This window comes from Carassius auratus, chromosome 31 (genome assembly GCF_003368295.1).
Source record: "Carassius auratus strain Wakin chromosome 31, ASM336829v1, whole genome shotgun sequence".
In the NCBI taxonomy this organism is placed as follows: domain Eukaryota; kingdom Metazoa; phylum Chordata; class Actinopteri; order Cypriniformes; family Cyprinidae; genus Carassius; species Carassius auratus.
In genome coordinates this window covers 23,147,700-23,160,407 of record NC_039273.1, presented here as the reverse complement: position 1 = coordinate 23,160,407, position 12,708 = coordinate 23,147,700, and the positions used below count along the sequence as shown (strand labels likewise).

Sequence of the window (12,708 nt, the reverse complement as noted above, 5' to 3'; positions counted from 1 at the left end):
GTTAATGTTTAACAAGTTCAAAAAACAAATATAAACCTTTTTTTTATTAAGAAAAGTACCCGTTTGCCAGGAGTGGGTTGGCCTCACAAACAGAAACTAGTCAGGTAACCAGAAACCGCTGCTTCTGTCGAAGTGTAAGAAACGCCTGAAGTGCGTCGAGGTGGAGGGAGAGGAACAAAGTTTGCAAGAGGATATTTGAATCTCATTTCTTTTACTTTATGTCATAACTGCGTTTTTTATGTTGCTTTGCAGCAGTTTCGATATAAACGGTTTTAAACGCTGAATTGAAGCCATAAAAACCCGTCCATTGCGTTTGGCGAAGCTCCTCAGGTGTTTGTTCTTCCAGCTGAAGACGCGCTGAAGCTGATTTCATCCACTCGACGGAGACAGTCGATGCAAACTCCTGACCAGTTGAACTATATTAGTTCTGCTTTCCGTTAACTTTGAATATAAGCACTTCTTAGCTGTTCAGAAGGACATACGGGCCAGTGCGTCAGGTAAGGATGTTTTAAAGCTGTTTGTTGCTTGATTCAGGTTAGTCAACAGGTAGTGTTTTTATTATTTTTGGGATGATTTTCTTCGCGCACTTACTGCGTAGGCTTTGAAAAGCACGTCTGTCTAATGCGCTTTTTATAATCATTGGTAGCTAATTATCTGCAGGAATTATCATTAATTTTGTACATACAAATAAGCATGCCTGACATGATAAAATACTTTGTCTATATAAATCTATATATCATTTTATAGAAATTATTTTATAGAAATTATTTTGTTATGGCTCTAAAAATGTCAAGGGGTGTTTAAAAAACTCTAAATGCAAAACATGTCTACATGACCTGGTCAAAATGTATGAGAGAGAGAGAGAGCACCCTGGCTGACCTTGAGATGAAAAATCATGTTTTTTTGTTTTTTTTTGGCCTCTTGCTTGTTGGTTATGCCACAATGACTTGGATTTGGTAGACAAATATTTTACAATATACTTTATATAACAATGAACAAGGATTATAATATATATATGTATTATTGTTGAACAGTTACAACTGGGCATTTCTGATATAAGGCCCCACGAAACAAAAAAAAGCAATTAAGACGTGAAAATGTTTGTCACTGAAGGGGTTTAAGGAAGGTTTTTTCTTTTTCTTAAAGGCGTCCTTTGATGCTTTTTCACTTTTTAAACTTAAGTTAGTCTGTAATGTTGCTGTTTGAGCATAAAAAGATCTGCAAAGTAGTTACAAAATTTAAAGTCCACTTCAAAAGGAGATATTTTATTTAACAGAAACTACTTTTCAAAAACTACAATGAATGACTTGTTTGGACTACAACGTATATTTTCCAGGATTTGTGATATCACAGATATCGACGAATGGGACGAGACCTGGTTGAGCTGCACTAGAGAAGGCAATGAGTATTATCAGTGAATGTCCGAGATGCCTATAGCTTTCCCAAGGCAGACAAACTTAAGAGTGGTTACAATCATCTGGGTTTTAAAAGCGCTCAAATTGATTTGATTTTGACAAAATATTTACACTGAAGCTCGCAGGCAGATATGGTAAGGGGCGTACATTTCTTGACCAGGCACCGAGTTTTGCCAATCACAACCACGGTGACCCAACTAACCAATCCCAACACACGCTGACCCAGCTAACCAATGACAGCACACGCTGACCCAGCTAACCAATCACAGCACACGCTGACACAGCTAACCAATCCCAACACACGCTGACCCAGCTAACCAATCACAGCACACGCTGACCCTGCTAACCAATCACAGCACACGCTGACCCTGCTAACCAATCACAGCACACGCTGACCCAGCTAACCAATCACAACACACGCTGACCCAGCTAACCAATCACAGCACAGACTGGTCCAGCTAACCAATCACACCACATTTCACATTTCAGAAGCCAGGCCATTACTACAGGCGTTTTTGTGAAGTGAAAAAATACTATAAAAATAAGTGTCCTCGCTGACTTGAGCAAAATAGGAATGTGATCTTTAAAAATAAAATAAATTCAAAAATAATAGTCATTGGTAGCTGCAATTTCACATCACATAGACATTTGTAAATTGCCTATAGCAATTTATTAAAACTGGCTTGACAGTGTCAAGTAACACAAACATTTACCATGGCAGCCAGAGTTTTATTTCTGTACCTCAGCTATTCTTACCACAGTAAAACTGGGAAACTGCGTGTTCACTGGGACACTTTTTAGTAACTGCTGTCATTGAGATGTTATTCTGGCTGTTTTAAGAGGTTTAATATTCAATGCAAACATAATACTTTGTTTAAAGTTAATCTCTCATGGCTTGATATAACTTGACGTGCCAAGCAGTTGTCTCTGTGTTGGAAGCAGCGGTTTGCAACACCCAGTGCTGTTAATCCAATCAGCTTATGTGGTAACAGAACTAAATTCATCAGTTTAGTTTTCACAAGCTATCAGTGGTTTTTTGATGCAAGGATCAGTACATCAAGTAAATGTTAGGTGTTGGATCTGTTCTGTCTGTGTAATCCATAGCAGAAAAAAGTATTATAACTTCTAAATAACTACCAAGTTTACATATTCCACATTTGACGTAAGAATGTGTCTGCAGATACATTGCAGGATTAGTTGCAAACCCAATTTCATGCCGCAGTCATTTTTAAAAGCATGCACACCCAGAATTTGGACAATATATGAGTGTCACAACAAGAAGAGCAAAATGGAGCTCTTAGAATTCACTGAACTGAATCATTGGAGAGAAAAACCACCTGAGATTTTCCTCACTCTTTAAGTTGCCTGCTTGCTTGTCTGTGCAAGACCTGCTTACCATTGACAAAAAGAGGTTTTATCTGGAACTGAAAAATAAACAGGCCTAAAACAACCGTTAGCAGAGCTGGAAACCATCCTTGTCATTGCGGTCGCAACTTGTTCAAATTGCATCTGGTGCTTTTCCACTCTTGAAGGGAAGAACTTTAAAGTGCAGTTCAGGTCCACCAGAGGGAATAGAACAGTGATTTAGAAAATGAAAATAAAAGTGTAGACAGTCAGCAAGAAAAAAATGAATTTAATAAAAAAGGAACGGTCTCACTTGGCCATTGTGTCCTGGTGAAGATGCTCTGAAGTGTTTTTAGACCACTAGATGATGGATGTTTAGTTTTATGAAGGGAAATTCCTCACTGCCATGGAGTCACCATGCCATCAAATAGTCCAATTACACAAAGAAAAATGACCTGTGTGGTATGAATCATTGAATGTCTGTGGAGTTAAAGCAGTCTCACATATTGTAGGCTAGTGACAAATGGTCAAAAAGTGCTTTAGTTTTCGAGATACCCCTACCGGAGGTAGAACTAAACCCAACAATGTTTTTCCTCATCTCTAAGGTCTCCCATATATGAAATGGATTCTTGGCTAAAAATATTTTACTGCTAAGATTGTTAAATTAACAGATATTGTTATACACCCCAAAACCAATAAAGGACTAAAATATAGCCTGTCCGTATGGGAGTTAAGGCATATAAACTAATGCAGATCAATCACACAAGCTCTGAGAGCTTTGAAACTTGACATGTTTGTAGTCAGGAAGTTGATTTAACTACTAGAAAAGACTGGATGTGAATATCTTGATGTATGGAATAAATAGAGACATGTAAACACATATCTAAAATAAGCGGACATGCACAAATTCAATATCTATGCAGAATGTTTTAATTTACTTTGTGCTTGCTTTGCCTGGCATTATCATAGAAACAAATATGATGGCTTGTTGGAAAGGTGGGGTTGTGCTGAATCCAGCAATACCAAATATGTAAATATATGATAAAAGAGAAGTGTTATGTCACTCAATGTATGAGGTGTCCAAAATGAATGAAAATGGAACACTGACATAATTGAGTCCAAACCCATTCATTATCAGTGGTGAGAAGAATGTTGAGAAATTCAAATATAAGAGACATCAAAAAATATTTAATATGGCACCTTGTACTATATGGAAACAAAGATTGAAATCAAAAGATAACACCTTACCTTAGCACAAACAGGAGACCAGGAGTTTTAACTTAATGAACTTTTTAATAAAACTATAACTTAACTTCACACAATACAACTTAAATTATTAATATGTAAATATATAATAAAAGAGAAGTGTTCTGTCACTTAATGTATGAGGTGTCCAAAATGAAAGAACGCTGGATAAAATAGCCTCAAGTCCAAATCACATTATCAGTGGTGAGAAGAATGTTGACAAATTCATGTTTACTGCAAAGTAACTTACATTAGGTAAGTGCTGATCTATATTTATGATACATTTAATAATGATACATTTCATAAGGCACAGTATACTATACAATTCATATGAACCACAGATCCAATTGAATCAGGTTAACATTGGAACGGAACACCTTTATTAAAATATCGTCACTGAATCCTCGCATGTCCAAACTTTGTCTATTTCATATTTTTTCACAATTCAATGCTATTGGTCAAACCCCACGTGGTAAACAATCTAAAGTGTTGAAAATAGATTGAGAGCAAATCTCTTAACTCCATTGGGCACTTCAACTGTCTGAGAATCCTCGTAACGCCACCTCTTCTTCACTCCGCGGCAGGAACTTCCACGGCATTTTGTGTCCTCAGGATTTAAAGTCGCAACGATTGAGAAATCCTTATCGAGCTACACATAAAGCAAGCCTTAACTCTGATTTTATCTGTTTTAAACTAATCAGTTATTGATGTATTTTAAATGTCTACTTATTACTAGGCAAGGCAAGGCAAGTTTATTTATATAGCACATTTCATACACAATGGTAATTCAAAGTGCTTTACATAAAATAAAGTAAAATAATCATGAAGAAATATAATAAAAATAAAGACAAGCAATTTTAAAACTTTTAAAATTATGAAAAAAAACTACTTAACTAAAATGAATTTAAAAACAGTTAGAAAATGATTTTACATAAAAAAAGTGAAAATATAGTGCAATCAGTTCGGACATTGCACAGTGCTCATTTAATAAATGCACAGCTAAATAGATGAGTTTTGAGTCTAGATTTAAATGTTACTAGTGTTTTAGCACATCTGATCTCTTCTGGAAGCTGATTCCAACTGCAGGCAGCATAGTAACTAAAGGAGGACTCCCCTTGTTTTGTGTGAACCTTTGGTATTTCTAACTGACTCGATCCTAATGATCTGAGTGCTCTTGTTAGGTTTATATTCAGTGAACATATCTGCAATATATTTCGGTCCTAGGTCATTTAGTGACTTATATAAGAGTAAAAGTACTTTAAAATCAATCCTATATTTAACTGGAAGCCAGTGTAAGGACCTGAGGACTGGTGTGATATGCTCAGATTTTCTGGTTCTAGTCAGAATCCTGGCAGCAGTGTTCTGCATGAGCTGCAGTTGTCTAATGGTCTTTTTGGGAAGGCCAGTGAGGAGCCCATTACAATAGTCCACCCTGCTGGTGATAAAGGCATGAACAAGTTTCTCCAAGTCTTGGCTGGAAACAAAACCTCTAATTCTTGCAATGTTTTTGAGATGATAGTATGCTGATTTAGCTACTGCTTTGACATGACTACTGAACTAAGGTCTGTCTCCAGAATCACACCAAGATTCCTGACTTGATTTTTAGTTTTTTGACCCCTAGAGTCAAGGTATGCATTCACCTTGAACACTTCATCTTTGTTTCCAAATGCAATGACTTCAGTTTTTTCCTTGTTTAGCTGAAGAAAGCTCTGGCACATCCAACTATTAATTTTATCAATGCATTGGCAGAGGGAGTCAATAGGCGGATCTTTTGTGACGTCATTGTTTATGTTTGTCTCGTTGCATCATGGGAATCGTGTGGCAGGAAACACCGCTAGATACCTGTAATTTGATTGTTTTGCACGTTTGGAGGAGGATTTAGAGAAGAGGATGGTTCACTCTTGCTGTGTGGTCGATTGTACGGTTAGTTGAGGGCCTGATAAAAAGTTTTTTCGAATTCCCTCCGAAAAGGATAGCGAAAAATGAAAGAAATGGTTGTGTGCAATTAGGCGATTGAACATTGGGAGATCACCCACGGGAGATGCGAATCATGCTGTGACTCTCCTTGGCCAGGTCTAACCTCTGCTTTTAGCACGATCACTGCTTTCTGTTTGGCAGAAAAGATTGGCCCAACTTTTCGAGAAACAAAATAATCATAGGCCTTCAGACTTTTGAAAGCCTTTAATCTTTCATGAGTGAAGGGTCCAGGGGTTTCTATTAAATAAGAATAAATGTCTCCTCACCAGATTGGTGGCCAAGACACGGGCGAGTCGGACCAACGTTTTTTGTCATCCCAGATCTCATATGGGCTTTGAATAGCTTCGATTTTGTCACCAATACAAATTTTGAGCTTCTCTCCAAACCTCCTCCGGTCTTCAGATGTTAAAGTGCTTATATATTGAGGATTTTGCCCGCTAAAGGCCCGTTCACACCAAGGACGATATTTAGATAACGATAAAGATATAGTTCTAAAAATCGTTCTCAATATTAAAGAATAGCAGAGTCCACACCATAACTATAACGATAAAGAAACGATATCGTTAGAATCACTTTCAGAACGATTTTTCCCCCTGATGAACGACAAAACATTGCCAACCAATCAGAATCAATCCTGCTGTAATGAGCTCGAGAATTTAAAGCAGCAGACGTGCCGCGTCCGCTTAAAATACACAGACAATATCGTTCGCTGGTGTGGACGCTAATATCGTTATCTTTATAGTTATCTTTATAGTTATCTTTATAGTTATCGTGCTTGGTGTGAACGGGCCTTAACTCACTTGAAAGTGCTCCTTGCGTCTTTACAGCCCGCCATACTGTTTGTTTTGTTGCCACACAACCACTCGCGTATGCGTACAAAGATGTCTTCAAAGATCCTCCTATTGGGCTGTAGTAATTTGGAGATAAGGTTAGGTAAATCTGGGTATCATCAGCATAGCTGTGATAGGCAATTTGGTTTGACCCTTGTGGCACTCCACATGTCATGGACGTCCACTTAGACTTATGCTCTAATAGACTCACATAATAGCCTCTCCCTTCTAAGTATGACCTGAACCATTTGAGTACTATCCCAGAAAGCCCAACCCAGTTTTCCAGTCTCTGTAGAAGTATGTTATGATCAATAGTACTAGGGTTATTATTACTAGGCTTATTATACATGTGCATTGAAGTTTTAAAATGTATCTAATTTCTAATTCTACTTGTATTGAATTAAATGTTTTGGATACCAGTATTAAATTATTGTTTTTATTATTATTTTACTGACTCAAAGTTGGCACTGTGCAAGTAGGCTAACAGGTTTTATTTATGGGAGAAAAAAGGTCTGTCTACTGGCGCCAAGTAAGCCTATCTTTGCATAACTCTTTTTCATTTCTTACAATAACGAATGAAAATCGTTAGGTTAGATACATTTGAGTAGGCTTGTTTTGTTAAAAATCCATAGCTGTAATGCTTCGGTAATGCTCCACACAGCTGTAATGCTCCACACAGCTCACGCTGAAAAGCGACGCAGTGCCTTACTCGGAGACTGGCCCCATTCTCTCTTGCACGGCTGCTTTGCTAGCATCATCGGATGCCTATCAGAATCCGGGAGTTAAGACCGCAGTTTGAGCCAGTGGCTTGAATTGATATGGCTCAGGCCCTGGCCCTGTGTCCTCAGACACCTCGACATCCTCCACTTCAGGTGAAGGTGGGGGAGAAAAGTCCTCTACTTCAAATGAACGCTCTGTTGCAAAACTACTTGTGTCACTAGAGTCACTCTCCATTTTAGCGACTCTAACAGCAGCTGTCAATTAATCTGTCACTGAGGGTCTCAGGTTCACGCCCCACCGGCTCAGCCCTGCCCTTGGCTTGTCCCCTCTATCTCCGCTGTGCTCTGCCCACTTTTCAGCATTTTTCAAATATTGCCAGTGGGTGGAGTCAGGCTCTGACCAGGGGTTTAGTTACCCCTTAAAGCCTTATCTCTTGTCAAAAGGCTCGACACGACCGCAGACTTTGATGAACACTGCTGGCAGCAGCGATGTCTGTGTCTGTATCATTCTTATCAATGAGTGCATAACCTCGTATCTCCCCACTCCCAAGTCATAAAAATCTCGTATCTCAGATTAAACATGATTTTGTCCCACCCTCTTTGTTTTTTGATGATGGAAGCATAAAGAAGACAACAGCAGCTGCCAAGTGTAAAAGAACCATCAGCATATATCATTGATGGCATGGATCTTCTTCAAATGCTCAATGATTCAGCCTTTCAAACGTACAATGACCTGGGTGAGTGTGTCTGGAAAAAGATCGCAAACTTTAATGGGAAAGGAAGGTAACAGCTGTGTCGTTATAGTTTTTGATAGATATGACCACCAACACTCAATCAAAGATCTTGAAAGACAAAGAAGAGGCACCAAGATGGGCATCCTAGCACCAACCTGGATGAGCTGAGGTGTCAGCAGCAAATCTACCCCCAACAGAAGATGGCTTCCAGCAACATGTGCTGAGAGCCATGTACCAAACAGCAGTGTGGCATCACAGCCACCTGGCCAAACCTCTTCTCTGGAACCCAGTTGGTAGAGGATGGAGGCTCAGAGAAGGTGGCTGCATTTAATCTGTGATGTTCCAGAAGGCACCAGCACCTAAAGGAGTTAGAGACCTCATCCACCTCTACTGTAAAGACGGAAACTGCACCGATGCCACCAAATGCCAGTGTCTTTCCGTGGGCTTGACCTGCACAGGGTTTTGCTCTTGCCCTGACTGTCCAAATATGACCCACTCTGTCACTGATGACAATGTGGATGAGTGGTGTGTTGCAGTTGTAACATCATGGGGGGTTGACCCCAAAATGTTTCAAGAGGGTCTGGCTGTAGGCTTGTACTTGCACTCTCAGACTTGCACACTCAGACATTTGCACTTCCGCTAGTGACATCACTTGCAGTCTTTATTTTTTATTTTGTTTATTTTTTTTATTACTTTTTGTTTGAATTTCCCAACATTTTATAAAGCCAGGTTGTGAAGACAAGAAAAAAGAAACTAAATTACAATGTCACTTGCAATTGCTACTTGAACTCTCCGCTACCTGTGACTTCACTTGCAATCAACAAAAATCGTGCAAGTTGCCAATGGAGACAAGACGCTGTGGTGGTGATTAAATTATTAAAAATAATTTAGTACTATAACGTACAGGGTCCTGCAAGAAAAAGACAAGATCGGCAAATCCATGGCCAGAACACCAGAATATGAACGTTTGCGCAAAGTCTCTAGCTAAGCGTAGAAAAAAAACATTTAACATGGCTTAATATATTAAGATGCTATTAAAATATCAAATTAAATGTACAGTTCATTAATATAAGGAATATGTATATAGTATTTTCCTCACATACCGCAAAATGTGGCATAATGGACATAGATGAGAAAGGCCAAACTCATGCTTCTCTACTTTATTAAAATACATAACTAATATGTACAGGCAAGCAGGTGAGCCCAGAATAAACGCAACACACAAAGTTTCACATTAAGCATTTTTCCATATAGAATAAACTGTCTACAACTTGTTTATTTCACTGTCTTTGTCCATTAACCTACATTATGTTTTATTTATAATGATTTTCTATAGGAGGAAAACGTTTAATGTACAATTAAACAATCACTTAATGCATAATGCACGTTCATATTTGCTGGTCTGTATATACTTAGAGTCAACAACAAGACATATAGGCTAGCCTAGGCCTACTAAATTGTCTTTATTATCTTAGTCTGTTATTAGGCCACATTAAGTGTTATGTTGTATGGGAGGACAAAGTTTGCACATTGTGTTCATAGCCATCTGCTTGACTTGCAGTACATTGAATAATAACTATATATCGAATTTGATCTTTTAATTGAACTTAATGTGTCTGAATACATTATGCCATATTAAGTGTTAGTTTTTAACGAAAAGCTTAACGAAAGACTTTGTGCATTGCGTTCATATTCTGCTGTTCTGTGGCCAAGGTCTGTGCTTGTCTTTTTCTTGCAGGACACTGTACGTTATAGTACTAAATTAGTTTTAATCGTTTAATCACAACCACAGCGTCTTGTCTCCATTGGCAACATGCACGATTTGTGTTGATTGCAAGTGATGTCACAGGTAGCGGAGAGTGCAAGTAGCGATTGCAATTGACATTGTAATTTAGTTTATTTTTTCTTGTCTTCGCCACATGGCAACTGTTATAAAATGTTGGGAAAATCAAACAAAAAGTTATCAATAAATAGAACAAAATAAAAAATAAAGACTGCAAGTGAAGTCGCTAGCAGAAGCAGTGTCTGAGAGTGCAAGTGCAAGTCTGCAGGCAGACCCTTCTCCAACGGTTCCCAAAAGCAGTTGATGTTCCAAATGGTTGCTGCTAGAAAATAAACTAAGCAGCCTGAGAAGACAGGGCTCATTTCCCAAAGAGTGTTTGTTTCTTTAGTTAGATTGCCATTTGTTTTATTTAAGACAGTAATTTAAGTTGTATTGTGTGAAGTTAAGTTATAGTTTTATTAAAAAGTTCATTAAGTTAAAACTCCTGGTCTCCTGTTTGTGCTATGGTAATGTGTTATCTTTTGATTTCAATCTTTGTTTCCATATAGTACAAGGTGCCATATTAAATATTTTTTGATGTCTCTTATATTTGAATTTCTCAACATTCTTCTCACCACTGATAATGAATGGGTTTGGACTCAATTATGTCAGTGTTCCATTTTCATTCATTTTGGACACCTCATACATTGAGTGACAGAACACTTCTCTTTTATCATATATTTACATATTTGGTATTGCTGGATTCAGCACAACCCCACCTTTCCAACAAGCTATCATATGTGTTTCTATGATAATGCCAGGCAAAGCAAGCACAAAGTAAATGAAAACATTCTGCATAGATATTGAATTTGTGCATGTCCGCTTATTTTAGATATGTGTTTACATGTCTCTATTTATTCCATACATCAAGATATTCACATCCAGTCTTTTCTAGTAGTTAAATCAACTTCCTGACTACAAACATGTCAAGTTTCAAAGCTCTCAGAGCTTGTGTGATTGATCTGCATTAGTTTATATGCCTTAACTCCCATACGGACAGGCTATATTTTAGTCCTTTATTGGTTTTGTGGTGTATAACAATATCTGTTAATTTAACAATCTTAGCAGTAAATTTTTTTTAGCCAAGAATCCATTTCATATATGGGAGACCTTAGAGATGAGGAAAAACATTGTTGGGTTTAGTTCTACCTCCGGTAGGGGTATCTCGAAAATTCAGGGGCATTGTCACTAGCCTATTGATAGACAGTGATTAATAGCTTCACTTGTGATAAAACAATAAACCCAAAGTTAATCATTTTTTTACAATAAGACATTTAAATTCCCTAAAATGCAGAGAGAAAAAATGTTTCTGTGGCATTATGTAAATGTTCTTTAAGCCTGACATAGCAACAATGACTTGGGACAGGACGGTTTTTCAGACCAATGGTAGATGGGGGAGTGTTCAGGGTAACGATCAGCGTTTTAGCAGTTCTGTTTGATGTTGAAAAACAACACAGAAATGAGATACTTTAGCTTTAATCGTTGAACTTGAAATTTTCTTCAAAGAAATGTGTTAGACGCTACAGTACACTCTTAAAAATAACTGTTCTTTATTGGCATCTAAGGTTCCAAGTAGAACATTTACCTTCCAAGGAACATTTCCATGGGTTTTTTTTTTGGAAAAAGTTCTTTAGATCTTTACATTAAAATATTTTCTAAGAACTGTTTACGGAAATGTTCTTTGGGGAACCAAAATTGGTTCTAATTTGACATCTAATTAGACATGGCTGGGAAACCACTTTTAGGAACCTCTATTTTGAAGAGTGCATGTGAGTTAGTAGTTTTGCCTAGTCATTCAATAATGTGGCACATACAAATCCTAACAAAACAAGATTGATGTTTTTTTTTTTGGGTGTGAAATCTGTGATATGCAAATCCAGATGGAGAGCTGCAGGGTGGTGCTGCTGCTGCTGGTGAGATGTTCCAGTTCTTCGGGTTCCTCTCAGGGTTGTTCGGTAGGTGTTGGACCTGTATGTTTGCCAGGGTAATTTAAGAAAGATGAGAGAAGAGTACAATCAATCTAAATGCACCCCAAACACTGCCAGCATAGTCCAAGAAAAACAACCCAGAAATATCTTGGAGGCAACCTGTCTAAGAGTTTAAAAGATTTTATTTCTTTTCTTTTTTTTTCACATGAGATGGTGCGAACAGATCTACTTTGAGAATTGTGTCATGCATTTCAGTTTGGATGCTAAATAGTTGTTTATACATGCAGCCTTCCAGAGAACCTCTTTTTACAACAGCCTGAGGCCAAAGACGCTGTTGCTCAGTGTGTAATTTTTACACAAAGTATTTCCCCATCATTCCATTGCCGCTGTCTAAGTACTCATCTCTCAGTGTGCTCTTGGACCGTTACAGCGTCCTGCTGGCTAAAGAATTGGCTAGCTGTTGGAGGCATGTTTACTTTTGACGGGGGACCCCTGTGGAAAACTTGCTACGCACAGTTAGTCCAAAAATGAAGGCTCAGAGTTACTCAGCCTCATGTTGTTCCAAACCTGTATGCCTTTCTTTTCTAAAATACAAAAGAAGAAATATAGCCTCTTATTGTCTTATGGCACAGATGTCATGTTCATTCATTTGGAAACAGAAATATGGTTTCTTTCAGTGTGTTTATAGTCCTTC

At 38.0% G+C, this 12,708-nt stretch overlaps 1 protein-coding gene across 2 annotated transcripts in view; it reads left to right on the top strand.

The window, feature by feature from the left end:
• The first annotated feature begins 76 nt into the window (after positions 1-76).
• Positions 77-12,708, top strand: part of LOC113050901 (paralemmin-3-like) — a 46,236-nt gene continuing 33,604 nt past the window's right edge. For both annotated transcript variants that reach the window (XM_026214345.1, XM_026214344.1), the window contains exon 1: positions 77-497. The gene's annotated coding sequence lies outside the window, so the exon portion shown is untranslated. The remainder of the gene's footprint in view (positions 498-12,708) is intronic.